Source organism: Lynx rufus, unplaced genomic scaffold (genome assembly GCF_022079265.1).
Source record: "Lynx rufus isolate CCGP_SWC_20201006 ecotype Redwood Valley unplaced genomic scaffold, mLynRuf1.p SCAF_5, whole genome shotgun sequence".
NCBI classification, from domain to species: domain Eukaryota; kingdom Metazoa; phylum Chordata; class Mammalia; order Carnivora; family Felidae; genus Lynx; species Lynx rufus.
In genome coordinates, this window is record NW_025814867.1 from 4,185,167 (window position 1) to 4,197,269 (window position 12,103).

At 44.1% G+C, this 12,103-nt stretch overlaps 1 protein-coding gene across 6 annotated transcripts in view; it reads left to right on the forward strand.

Annotated features, from left to right (window-relative positions):
• The window catches only part of ARPP21 (cAMP regulated phosphoprotein 21), a 155,648-nt gene that overhangs the window by 113,419 nt on the left and 30,126 nt on the right, over positions 1-12,103 (forward strand). The window lies entirely within an intron of this gene.

Below are 12,103 nucleotides of genomic sequence, written 5' to 3' on the forward strand. Positions count from 1 at the left end.
AACAGGTTACCAAGACAATACAGGTGGCCAGGTTCCCTCTGTCCCCTAGGAGGGTATAGTAAAAGAGATTTATTCAACGTGTTTCTTTCTTTCTTTTTTTTTTAAGTTTATGTGATGGTGGGGGAGGGGCAGAGAGAGAGAGAACCCCAAGCAGGCTCTGCATTGTCAACCCGGAGCCAGATGCAGGGCTCCAACTCATGAACCCTGAGATCATGACCTGAACCAAAGTCTCATACTTAACAGACGGAGCTACCCAGGCTCCCTCACAACATGTTTCTAATAGTTACTTTGGCACTTTGCATTTTATGTAGCTTCTGGTGTCTACATATTTATTAATTAGGTGGTTAAGCACTCCTGGTTTGATTGGGATTTCTGCTTTTCTATAAAGAGAAGGAGTAAAACAGATCATAACAGTACCTTTTATTTTATTTTATTTTTTATTTATGCAACAAAAAGTGGAAACAGTAGTTTGTTAGCGAAAAGATCTGGATTAGAGATGGCAAGGAAAGACAAGTGGCAAGAAAAGCAAAACTCTAACATTCCCCTGCGGAGTTCCTAAGAGAGAACCTGAACTCCTTAAAGGACCGAAAGGGCAATTCCAAGTGGTCAGGTTTACTGATGATTCCGCTGAACTAAATGAAGAGAAGTTAGGATGTTTTGTGAGGTATGTAGTCTTGGCCCTGCCTTCTAATTTCCTCTCCCTTTTCTTTCTGGTTCATTTGTCGTCAGTTTCTTGTTAATTTCTGCCCTGAGCTATGCCCAGAGCTAAAAGTCGCCCTGGTTTTCAGCCCCTCTTTTCTTTGGAAGCGCTTGGTTGTTTCCACTCTTCAAGGTCCCTCTTCATTGCTTCCCCGTCTCCAGGTCTGCCTTCTCATTTTATTTACTTTCTATCTAATTCTCTGGACCTCTCTTTTTCCTTTTTCTTTCTCCTTATCATAAATACGCTTTTCACTCCAAACTCGAGGTGATTTCATATCATGCTCTGGTTGTCTGCATTTCTTCTCATTTTAATGTAGCCAATTTATTTCTTTCCATCCCGCACACTCCTTTCCGTTATGAGATAGGACACCTCATTCTTCCAGAGACATTCATGATCCAACATTCCAATGATGAAGAAGAATGTACTGGGTTTTCCCCGCCTTCTTTTTTTAAAAAAATCTTTTTAATGTTTATTTTTGAGTGAGAGAGAGAGACAGAGTGTGAGCAGGAAGGGGCAGAGAGAGAGAGGGAGACACAAAATCCCAAGCAGGCTCCAGGCTCTGAGCCCGACGCAGGGCTCAAACTTGTGAACCATGAGATCATGACCTGAAGTCTGACGCCTAATGGACTGAGCCACCCAGGGGCCCCCTCCCCACCTTCTGAACACAGAACATGAAGGGTTCTTTTTTTTTTTTTAATCTTTATTTTAGAGAGAGAGAGAGAGAGAGTGAGCAGGGGAGGAGCAGAGAGAGAGGGAGACACAGAATCCGAAGCAGGCTCCGGGCTCCGAGCTGTCAGCGCAGAGCCTGACGCGGGGTTCGAACCCACAAACTGTGAGATCATGACCTGAGCCGAAGTCAGACACTCGACCAACTGAGCCACCCAGGCGCCCCAGAACATGAAGAGTTGTAAACTGTCCTCTCCACCTTGCTGTCCTGAGAGCCAATATAAAGTTACCCTCCGAGTTAGTGAATTCACTCGGAATTTCTAGTGATAAAAAAGGAAAGAGTATCTTCAAGAATGTTACTTTTATTTTGTTTCCCAAATTCGGTGACGCCGTGGTACCCACAGGAAAGTTGTGTTTACATTTGTCACTTCCAAGGGGTTTACTCTTGCTTCGACCTTTGGGTGTTCCTTCTTTGAATGGGGAGGAGTGCACAAATCATGAAATTTGAAGGATACAATCTCAGAAGTCAGCAGTCCTGAAATACGCTTTCTTCTTTTCTGCTGTCTTCGGATGTGGCTGCTTTTTTCAGGGACACAAGTGTATATTCAGCTCAACCAATCTGCTTGCACCCACACTTGCTGGTTGGCCCCTTCCCCAGACCATCAGCGTCTGAACAAATTCTCACCCCCCCATCCCTGAAATGCCAGGGGTCTTCCTGTCTACATGAGTGGCTCCTGAACGTTATAGTTCAGAGCCGAGCAGCGATCTCTATAACCCAGAGAGACTGCGGGATTGTTGAGCCTGGGAGCAGTAGTATAATTCTCAAAAAAAAACCCACGATGACTCACGCACCCATTTTAGAGCCAGTGGGGGTCAGATGCTTACAAGTAGGGTCACTAATTGATTCAGTTGTTACAGCACGATTCCATGGCACAGGCATTTCTGCACATCTGTTCAGTTGGAAGAGCGTGTCCACAACGTGCAGTGGCTTTCACACATAAGCTCTTGTCCAAATCCCCAAAGCTGCCACGGGCCTCCCTCCGTGGCCTCTCCCAGGTGCTACTACTCCCAGCCGCCTGCTGACCCTCCCCTGGCCGCCGCGGTGGTTTCCATGCCCTTCAAGGACTGCCACCAAGCCCTCACTGCCTGCTGACGTCTTCTCCGGGATTCCCCTCACCATTTCCCTGAAGGCACGGAGAGAGACTCATTATAAGGATGCCCTTGGTCTTGTGTTTGGTTTTTATTTTTGTAGGGGGTCCAGCACCATTGCGCTTCTCATGAGCCATGTGGGTCGTAACTGTTTTGGGAATCAGAAAGTAATGGCAGAAAGAGGGGCCAGAACAGCGCCCCAAACACACTTCGCAGCACGCGGGGTGGTGCAGCGCAGCTCACGTGGGAGGCAACGTGAGAACGTGCGAGGATACAATTTGCCGAGCCAGCCCCAAGCAGCCGTTAGGTGCATTTCCCCCCCCCAATAGCAACTTGCAAACAAACGGTCCTCTAATTGCTCACCTAGGCCCAGAGGGGGTTAGCCAGAGTGCGGGTGGTATTACACGGCGGAGATCAGAAGGCTTGGGGCGCTCCCGGGTGAATCTTGATGGACACCTGGATTTCTCCACTTGAGACTAACTAGATCCATCTGGGAGGAAAGGCTCCGCTCCTACTGCGGAGGAGAGTCAAAGAGAAGGATCCAGAACATAAATCAGAGAGAAGAGCTCCTGTCTTGCTGAGAATTGCGGCAAGAGTTAAGAGAAAATCGTTCTGATGAGGAATTTTTGCTGTTTTCTTTTGCATACGTAACTTCTGTAAATTGTCAAAACGACACAGTACTTGCAGTAAAGGATTTCTTTTTAAAAAGACACGAAAACCCCATGCCCACGCAATAATGAATTCTAATTACTTTTGCCTCTTCTTTCTCTGCCTTGGAGCTTATGTATGTACACGTTGTAGACGTATACGTGCATTGCAATCCCAGATTATGCCACTTCCTTATTAATATGGCATTTTTACTTACCCGAAACTCCTTTTACATTTGCACGGAAACTGATTCTTCCAGTGTGTCTGAGACACTGCCTTTTTCAGATGTAGAATCGTGTTGGCAGAGGACACGCATGTTGACCCAGAACATTCTAAACAGTATACAAAACAACTCCTAGAACTCGTTAGGGAATTTAACAACGTTGCAGACTATAAGGACGATATACAGGAATCAATATACAGGGTACAATATTTATATATATATATATTTGCAGGAAACAAATGGAACGTTGGCAAATTCAATTTGGAATAGTGTGTGACACAGTTTTCAGAGCAATAATAGCTCCCAACCCGGTAGGTCCAGGGCGCCTCAGGGCATTGCCTCAGTCATTGGGGATCACTCCCTGTGAGCCCCTCCCCCCCGCACGACATCTTCTAGAATCACAGCAGTTCTAGTCCTTGTGTTCCTGGCTTCTCCTTCAGAGCAAAGGCAGAAGCATATAACGGGTGAGGGGGAAAGACTAAGGCTTTCACAACTCTCATTTTCTAGCTTCTTCAACTTCCAAGTCCAACAGATAGTTCATAATAAACTGTTTAGTTACTGGCTTGCCGCTGCTCTCCCCAAGCTGGGATGACTCCGCAGAAGTTTCAGGGTATTTTTCCACCGGCTGTCAAGGCCTTTGTCTTTTTAATTTCCCATTGTTAAAACTGATACAATTCAAGGGGCTCAGGCTCTTTGCATTGGAGTCTACCTCAAGTGCCTCTGTGAACGGGCCCCACAAAGGAGATGGTTGCCTTGGCAACAGGAATGTGGCAAAAAAAAAAAAAAAAGAAGAAGAAAGAAAGAAAGAAACATGGAACATTTGCTCCCCACCTCCTTCCCTAGTGCCCCTCAGCACTGCGGTTTGCCAGGCACACTACAAAATCCAGACAAGAGTCCCTGCTCTCGATCAGTCAGTGACCGGAAGGTAATACTACAAACCACCTGCTCTGTTTTCCCGTTAATAAAGACAGTTCAGCTGTGAAATGGGCATTTTCTCATTATGACTTTAGCTGATCTTTTTTAGACAGGTAAACTTGGACAAAGGGGAAACTGGGTTTTAAGAAATCTGTGCATGTGCGTGTGTGTGTGTGTGTGTGTGTGTGTGTGTGCGCGCGCGCGTGTGTGGTTGTCCTAATGAGCTGAATTTTAATGACTGGTAGCACTTTTACATTTATTTTCAGCCCCTGAAATTTGCATCAAAGGTATTTTTAAATCTCTGGCAGGACTTAATGGCATGTTTGGCGACCGCTGTGAAAATTAATGCATTAGTTTGGCAAAACTTACGACATACTTATTGAGCATACTTCTAAATAAGCTCCCAAATGCCTTCCCCCCCCCCATTAAAAACAGTAAGGCAAATAGAGACCCGTGAACGTACAGATAGGTGATCTCTGAAGTCTAATTTCAGAGATGTCATTGGGCAAGTCTGGGGATGAACTGATGGGGTTTTTCAGCCCTGAGCTCTCACTGTGCCCCAGGATATCAGTAAAACCACGTCGGGAGCCGAAGCTTTACCTCTTACCAATGCACTTTATCCCTCTTCTCTGTAGTTTTTTTTCTTCTCAGAGCAATGAAAGAGAATATGCATACTGTACAGTTGTTGGTTTCTGAGATTCGGCTCCTGGGCTTGTCAGTTATTGAAGGGTATTTACTGTACTGCAGGCTTTTGCTTCTTTTACGGAGGAACTTTAAGAGTTTGGCAATAGATTTAGCCTCCTGTCCAGGAACAAGTCTTTAGCACAAGTAACAAAGCTCAGAGAACTAGGATCTGCTTTGAGTGTAGGGGTAGGCGTAAACCACTTTACTTTCTCACACTTCTGGGAGCTACAAGGCCAATATTGAGCCCTTCTGAGCCCTCTTTCCTTGGCTTGCAGAAATCTGCCCCGTTTTGTTTTGTTTTGTTTTGTTTTGTTTTGTTTTGTTTTGTTTTGTTTTAATTTACTTATTTGAAAGAGAGAAAGTGCAAAAGTGCAGGCAGGGGAGGGGCAGAGAGAGAAAATCCCAAGCAGGCTCCCCCGTGGTCAGTGCAGGGCACGATGCCGGGCTCCATCTCACGAGTCGTTGAGATCATGACCTGAGCCGAAGTCGGACGCCGAGCCCGTAGCAGGATTCTCGCACAGAGAGTCGCGACACCAGGCTTTTCTGTCCAGGAAGCCACTTTATTCGTGCCGGCACCGCTCAGTTGGGTTCGTACCCGAAGAACTGAGCCCCGAGCACCATGTAGCATAATTTTTTTCTGTATTTTCTACCTCTTTGCCTCTCATCTGTGGTAACACACAAACGTGCAGTCTGATTAAGTGGTCTCATGTTACAAGGTCATGAGGGATGTTGTCACGTGCACGCATAGCCAGGTTGCCTTGAGGTGGTTCCCCCCCCCTCCCTTAGGGAGGGGACCCTACCGCAGACCAACTGAGCCACCCAGGTGCCCCTACCCATTCTTTTTAAACCGAGGAGTTGAAGAGAGATGTTAAGATGCAAACCCCATGTGCTTTGCCGAAGCATCCTTATAATGTTGTCAACAAACACGAACCCATCAGATTCTTTTACCGCCAGCTAGAATTAACCAGAACAGAGACGGCATCTCTGTGTTCCTTCTCATTTTAAGCCACTCTAACGTGGCAGGAGTGACATTATACCTTCAGGAACTGGATGGCATATATTAAACATCGCATTGTATCCGTGTGTGTTTGTAAGTGGAGATTAAAAATCTAAAAAGGGCATGCTGGGGTGTATGCAAGAGGCTGTGAAAACCAGAGTTAAAAGACACCGAAAGCTTTCTTTGTTTTACTTTTTTTTTTTCCCCTCCCTTTGTTGTTGTTGTCTTTGTTGCCGGTTTGTGGTGACAGTAACTGACTATAAATTATGTGGCTCCGTGATGCCAGCTCTCGGCACCCCGGGAGCCCTTTTCCTGTTCCAGTTCACACGGGTGGCCCTCGGGGTCTGCAGTATTGTCGCAAAGACCGCTCCGCGAATCTGTACATTTGCCTGGTGGTAACAGCCAGCACTTGTAGGACGACTGCCATCTGGCTCTTTCTGCTAGATTTGTAGCAGGAGTTTCTGTTGGCTTTGGGGAATGTGAGAGTCTCCAGGGAAGCCAGAACCTCTGTGAAATCACCACAGATGGCTTTATTTTGGGAGCCAACAGGCGTGGAAGGAGAGGTAGGAAGTAGAAAAATCAATCAATCGGGAGTTTAATGTCTGTCGGCCTTCAAGGGACTGGAGATGACTCATGTCGTTGATTTATTAGGACTCGAGTATGCACCTGGGAGAATTTGGAGGCGTCGTAAAAGCCAATTGCAACTTTAAAGACTTCCGAGTTAAAGACCCCATCACCGAACGGTAGACGTTAGGCTTTTCTTCAGGAAAGGCGATGATGCGATAGAAATCGGCCACGGGAAAAATGTACTTGCAGAGTCCCCAAGTCATTGCTTTCCAAGAGACCTTCCCCCCATATCAGGATGAGGAGGGGGAGCTTATACAAAAATGCAGATAACTGGATTTTTCTGAATCACTGAAGATTGCACACCATCTCTCCCTAGGGCTTCCTCCGTTTTTACGGGGAGGCTGCTTTTCTCTAGTCTCTCTAAAAGCCCTTTAAAAAAAAAAACAAAAAAAAAACAAGTATAACTGATTCTAATGCTCAGGCAAGATCAGCTTTTCCAAAATACATTCTTAAGGAATTCATATGCCATTAGTATTTAAGTGGTCAAGGATGACTTCATTTCTCAGCCCAAACAGCTCTCCTTGGAGCCTTCTTCTGATTTTTATTTCCTTCCCTCTTTTCTAAAGAATCCAAGGGCAGGCTACCAGCAGGTTCGAACCGGGTGCAAATTTCCTTCCACGTTTTCCAGCGAGTCTACGTCGCCGGGAATACTAAGCGATGAGGCAAATGTTTGTCTTCTCTAGATCTAGGGATGTGTTCAGAGACCATTACGACAGTGGCAGAGCAGTTAGATACAGGCAAGATACATGAAGAAAGTGACATCCGGCCAGCAAGTTTGACTGCTTATAAGGCAAAGCTACTTATATCATCTCTGTGCTTTCATGAGTGCTTCCTCTTCGTATAGTTACGTGAAGTTATACAGCAACTTCTCCATGAAGACAGGGACTTGCCGTTAGACCATAGCCTTTCTGCACTGCCTTCTCGTCCTCTGTGCCTCGATGCCCAGGGAGGGTGTCCCATTGAGGTTATCGGCAAAGTTGGTTTTCCACTCTGTTTTTAAGAGGAACACTTTCATCTTCCCCAAGGGAAATATCATCCGAGTGGAACCAATGTGATTCTTTCTTGTTAGATATAGTGGCAAGTGGAAGCTAAGATACCATGGATTTCCATGGTAGATGGATTTCTGAGGTAGATACTGGAAAGATGAGCACTCCAGCCACCAGCGAGTTGAATGGCGTGAGCAAAAAAAAGTCTTCTTAAGGGTATATCATGAGTTTCTACAAGTTGAATTTCCAAGTCAGAGTCAAACATCAATTTTGTAACCAGGCATTAATTCAGCAAGTGTTTATGGAGCCTCTCTTAGGACCAGCTAGGGGTCCAGTGACATTTGGAGACACAGACCTGGTGTCATCCCACATTGAAACCATTTGCATTCATCACAAATCCACTCAAATCTGTTGTGAATTTACAACACGTTTAAATAGCAAAGACCTTTTTCTAAACAAAGAGCCCTCAACACCAAAGTCAAAAACTTTATAATAACTACACACACACACACACACACACACACACACTCACACACACACACACTCACACACACATACGGAATATATATTATTTTTCTTACACATACAATGTTTTTCTAAAAGTTAGCTGATATTTCCTCATATATTTTTACACCAAAATTACAGAGATATTCTGTCATGGAGAATATTCTTCTTTGTGGTGGTAGACAAGCTAGACCATACTTTGACTACTGTACAAATGATATTTGTGATGCTATTAGGGAAATGCTGACATTATGTCCCAATTCTTGTGTATTTGCTTTTTATGCACCATCAAAAATGTTGGCAACAGATGCGATACTCTTCAGGGTATTAGTATATTGGACCCTCAGCCTGAGACTTGTAGGTCCTCATGCATTTTTTCTCATTATAATGTCTACTTATTTCTGGTGAATATTGGATTCGTGGGGGCTAAAAGGCTGGGAAAGGAAAACATCCTTGACCACTTCTTACCAGTTGACCCCAACGGGGTCAATATAAACCTCCTGTAGCAGCCGCACAGGCAAGATCTCCCGAATGAACAAATAGCAGATGTCACAACTTCCTAAAATCATAAGAACAAATTCTGGACAAGATGCTTCTAGGCGTGTGACTGAATCCTGATTCAAAGACTTGCATATGTTGAGGTTTCGTTAAGTCTTCATTTGACATTGGATTGATGGCCAGGAGTTTAAAACCAGATGCGACCTTTGAAGCCAAGTCAGCTATAAAGCCCCATCATTCCCAAGATCACTTAGTCCTAGTGGGGAGGGGTCACGTCTGCACTGCACCTCAGTGATTTCTTTTACTAAATGTTCCTGATCCTAATGCTTAGGCCGACTGGGTTCTCTGAAATACTTGAGACTTCTGAAATAACCACTGGAGAGCTGAATCAGGGGACCTCAGTAGGGGACACAAACACAGCGTGAAACAATTAGACCGGATAAAGGAAAGCACCTCGTACATAGGTCTTAGATTAGTGATTCTGCGTGTCTTTTTAAGAAGATGATTTCACAACTGGGGTTGAGGAAACCTATCGAAAGTTCTCTAATATAATCCAATGACCTACTTTGGGTGCATTAAGTTCCCAATGCTTCTGATTCATAGTTCCCCCACTTTTCTCATTTCTGCCCCTCTTGGTTATTTCTCTTCTAACCTGGCTCTTGGTGGAAGAGGGCAGGGTTCTTGTGGAGCCTTAGGACAACTCTTAAGAGAGCCAACTCTACCTTGTGGGTTCACATCGCGAAGGACCACCTAGAACTTTGGTTTATGCATTTGATAACGTTTTTGAGGTCTTGATGTGTGTGGAACATCCACCTGTCATTGACATACCTTTTGAAGGGCAAGGAGTTTGGTGGTGTCTTCCTGACCCGCCTTGCTTGTCTCTGTGCAGTTACACCGAGTAAGGAAAAGAGCTATTAACCTAAGTCTGTGGAACCACATGGATCTCGGACAGTCACCAAAATGGTAACCCAGTGGTTCTCTTTTTGGCAGCCTTTTAGGGATCACTGTAAAATCTAATAAATTTTACAGAAGTAAATATAGTACAGTAGTCTTGAGTTTGAAGTCACAACTGATGGTAATGACGATTTAGAGGCCCGGGATAGGGGCATCCCACAGTTCTCCTATAGCAATCAAGTATTCAGTGATAGCCCTTCCAAATTTGCCATCACCTAATATTTGTAGAAACATTCAAAAATTGTTATCGACAGTAAGATTTTGCTAATGAGCATTTTGTGGTCCAAATACGATTTTTAGGTGGCCTTCAAATGCTGAGGCAGGCTAAAATGTTTAAAGTGGCCTAAAAAGGTTTTCATTTGTGTTAGGAAATTAAGTGTCAGTGCTTGTTCTTGTCTCCTAGAAGAGTCTGGTGAAAGTTTTAACCTTTGTTGACACGAGGCAAAAAGATAGAAGGCTGATGGAAATAATCGTTTTAGTTCTTGTGAAATCTCTTAGAGACGTATTTGTCAAGAAAAAAATTACAGCTGTATTATATGCCTCGTTTGGTATGATAAATACTAGCGTTTTTAGAAATGATTACTTTTAATACTGTGGTTCTGATTTTAAAACCTGACAGCATGCACTAGAAATTTAAAATTTGACCGACATAAAGTGGGGTGACATCAGATTTCAGTGTTTTTCCCCCCTCTGTGTATTCTTTTTTATTTTTACTCTCCATGGGCTGATGTGTGCCCCTGGTCTTCAAGATTAAATTTGGATTGTTACGTGCTTTCCTCCATTAGCCCTGTGGGGACATAGCAGTTTAGGACACGATGGGTGGAAGTTAGGAATTGGCCACATTAAACATCACACCTGCGTCCCTAACCCCAGGTGACCTTCTCAACTACAGTTTTGTTTGGTCACAAAAGAGGACAGTAAGAATACAGAACTACTAGGCCAAAGAGGGAACCCTGGGTCATGTTTTGTGCGAGTTTTGGTTTTCTGTTTGCATGTATATGCATTTTGTTTTTCCAAATGGTCGTGTGTCATAGCCTCTGGGTCTGAAGGTCTCTCTTGTCCAGCAAGAGAGCTGGATGCAGGATTGAAAATGCAAGAGAGGCTAATGTCCGGGAGGAGACGAGGGCCCTGAATAAGGGTCCTTGCCCTGTTTTTATTAGGATCAGAAGGCTTACAAGTGTGATGGTCGTCCACAAAGAGACAGTGCGATCATGAACATTAACTCATGGGTGTGAGGGGAAGGGGGTTTTGAAGATATACAGTGTTAGGGGTTTGGGTCAATATAAAACGAAATCCTGGCGCCTGGCGGATGGTTGTTTACAGCAGACATGAGGCGCCACCTCTGTTTACCTAAACTGGCCTAGGGGTCAAGACCATCAGAGCGAGCTACCTCAGGGTCAACAAGGCACCTTTCGTTTGCTGATTAACTCCCCTCTGGGCACCTTTTCTCCAGACTCTATAGCCCTCCTTACCTGTTTACCTAATTTGGTCCTTCCTTCCTGTGAAAACAGCTTTCTGCTATAGTACTAAGTTGGGGGCCACTTCCGCCCTGAATACCTAGTCTTGTTCACCTCATCTTGGATGTTGTCATTCTGAAAGTTCTACTCCTATGCCTTGGTCCTATACTGGGGGCTTTGCCCCATTTACCTAATCTTGTTTACCCAAACTTGGGTGTGTACAACCTATGGCTTTCTAATTCTTTATGCCTTGTTAGCCCATCAATGCAGGCTTAGGCAATTCCTAAGCCTATTCCCCACAGTTGTGGAGACGTAAATTTAAGCCTGCTACTTTTACTGATATATATACACATTGCTTGTATACAAAAGGTAGAAATTCACTATGTATCTCTCTATCTATATACACACACATACCCGTTTAGATATGCAGAGTCTATAGAGGGTTTTTAACTACTTACGAATTATGGGAAGGAGTTCAGCACTCATTATTTTCAAAACCTCTTCACTGCTCAAGATGTGAAGTAATTCTCTGTGCTGTCGATTAAATACAAAGTCACAACATCAGAATTAAAATCTTGTGAAATAAATACATTGTGGTCTCACGTAGGTACTATTGCTCAAGACAGGGAAAATTCGGCTTAGGTGAATTAAAAAAAAAAAAAAATTGTCCTTTCAAGTAATTGAACTGAAATGCACAAGTGCATTTTGTTACCTTACTGAACGGAGTATATACACTGAACATAACATTGTTTGTTCTTGCCCCAAATATCCCAGGCCTACACTTGTTTTTCCTGGTTTACATCTGTCAAAATGTCAAATTCTAAGCAGAACTGCGTTGGCCCCAACTTTTTTTCTTCTACTCTGATTTGGATTGAGAGCGTGATAACAAAGCTTGTTAGAAACATGCCTGAAATTGATTCTGAGTGATAGCTAAGCTTCTTAGCTAAGAATGAAAGCATGGGTTTAGCACAGGAATACTGTAATATGTAGTTAACCATGTAGTCTCTTTTGCCCTGAGTTCTTTAGTTCATTGCATGAGTGAAGCGTGAGTGTACAGAAAATCAATCAACAATCCTTCCTGTCAGTTGGGCATAG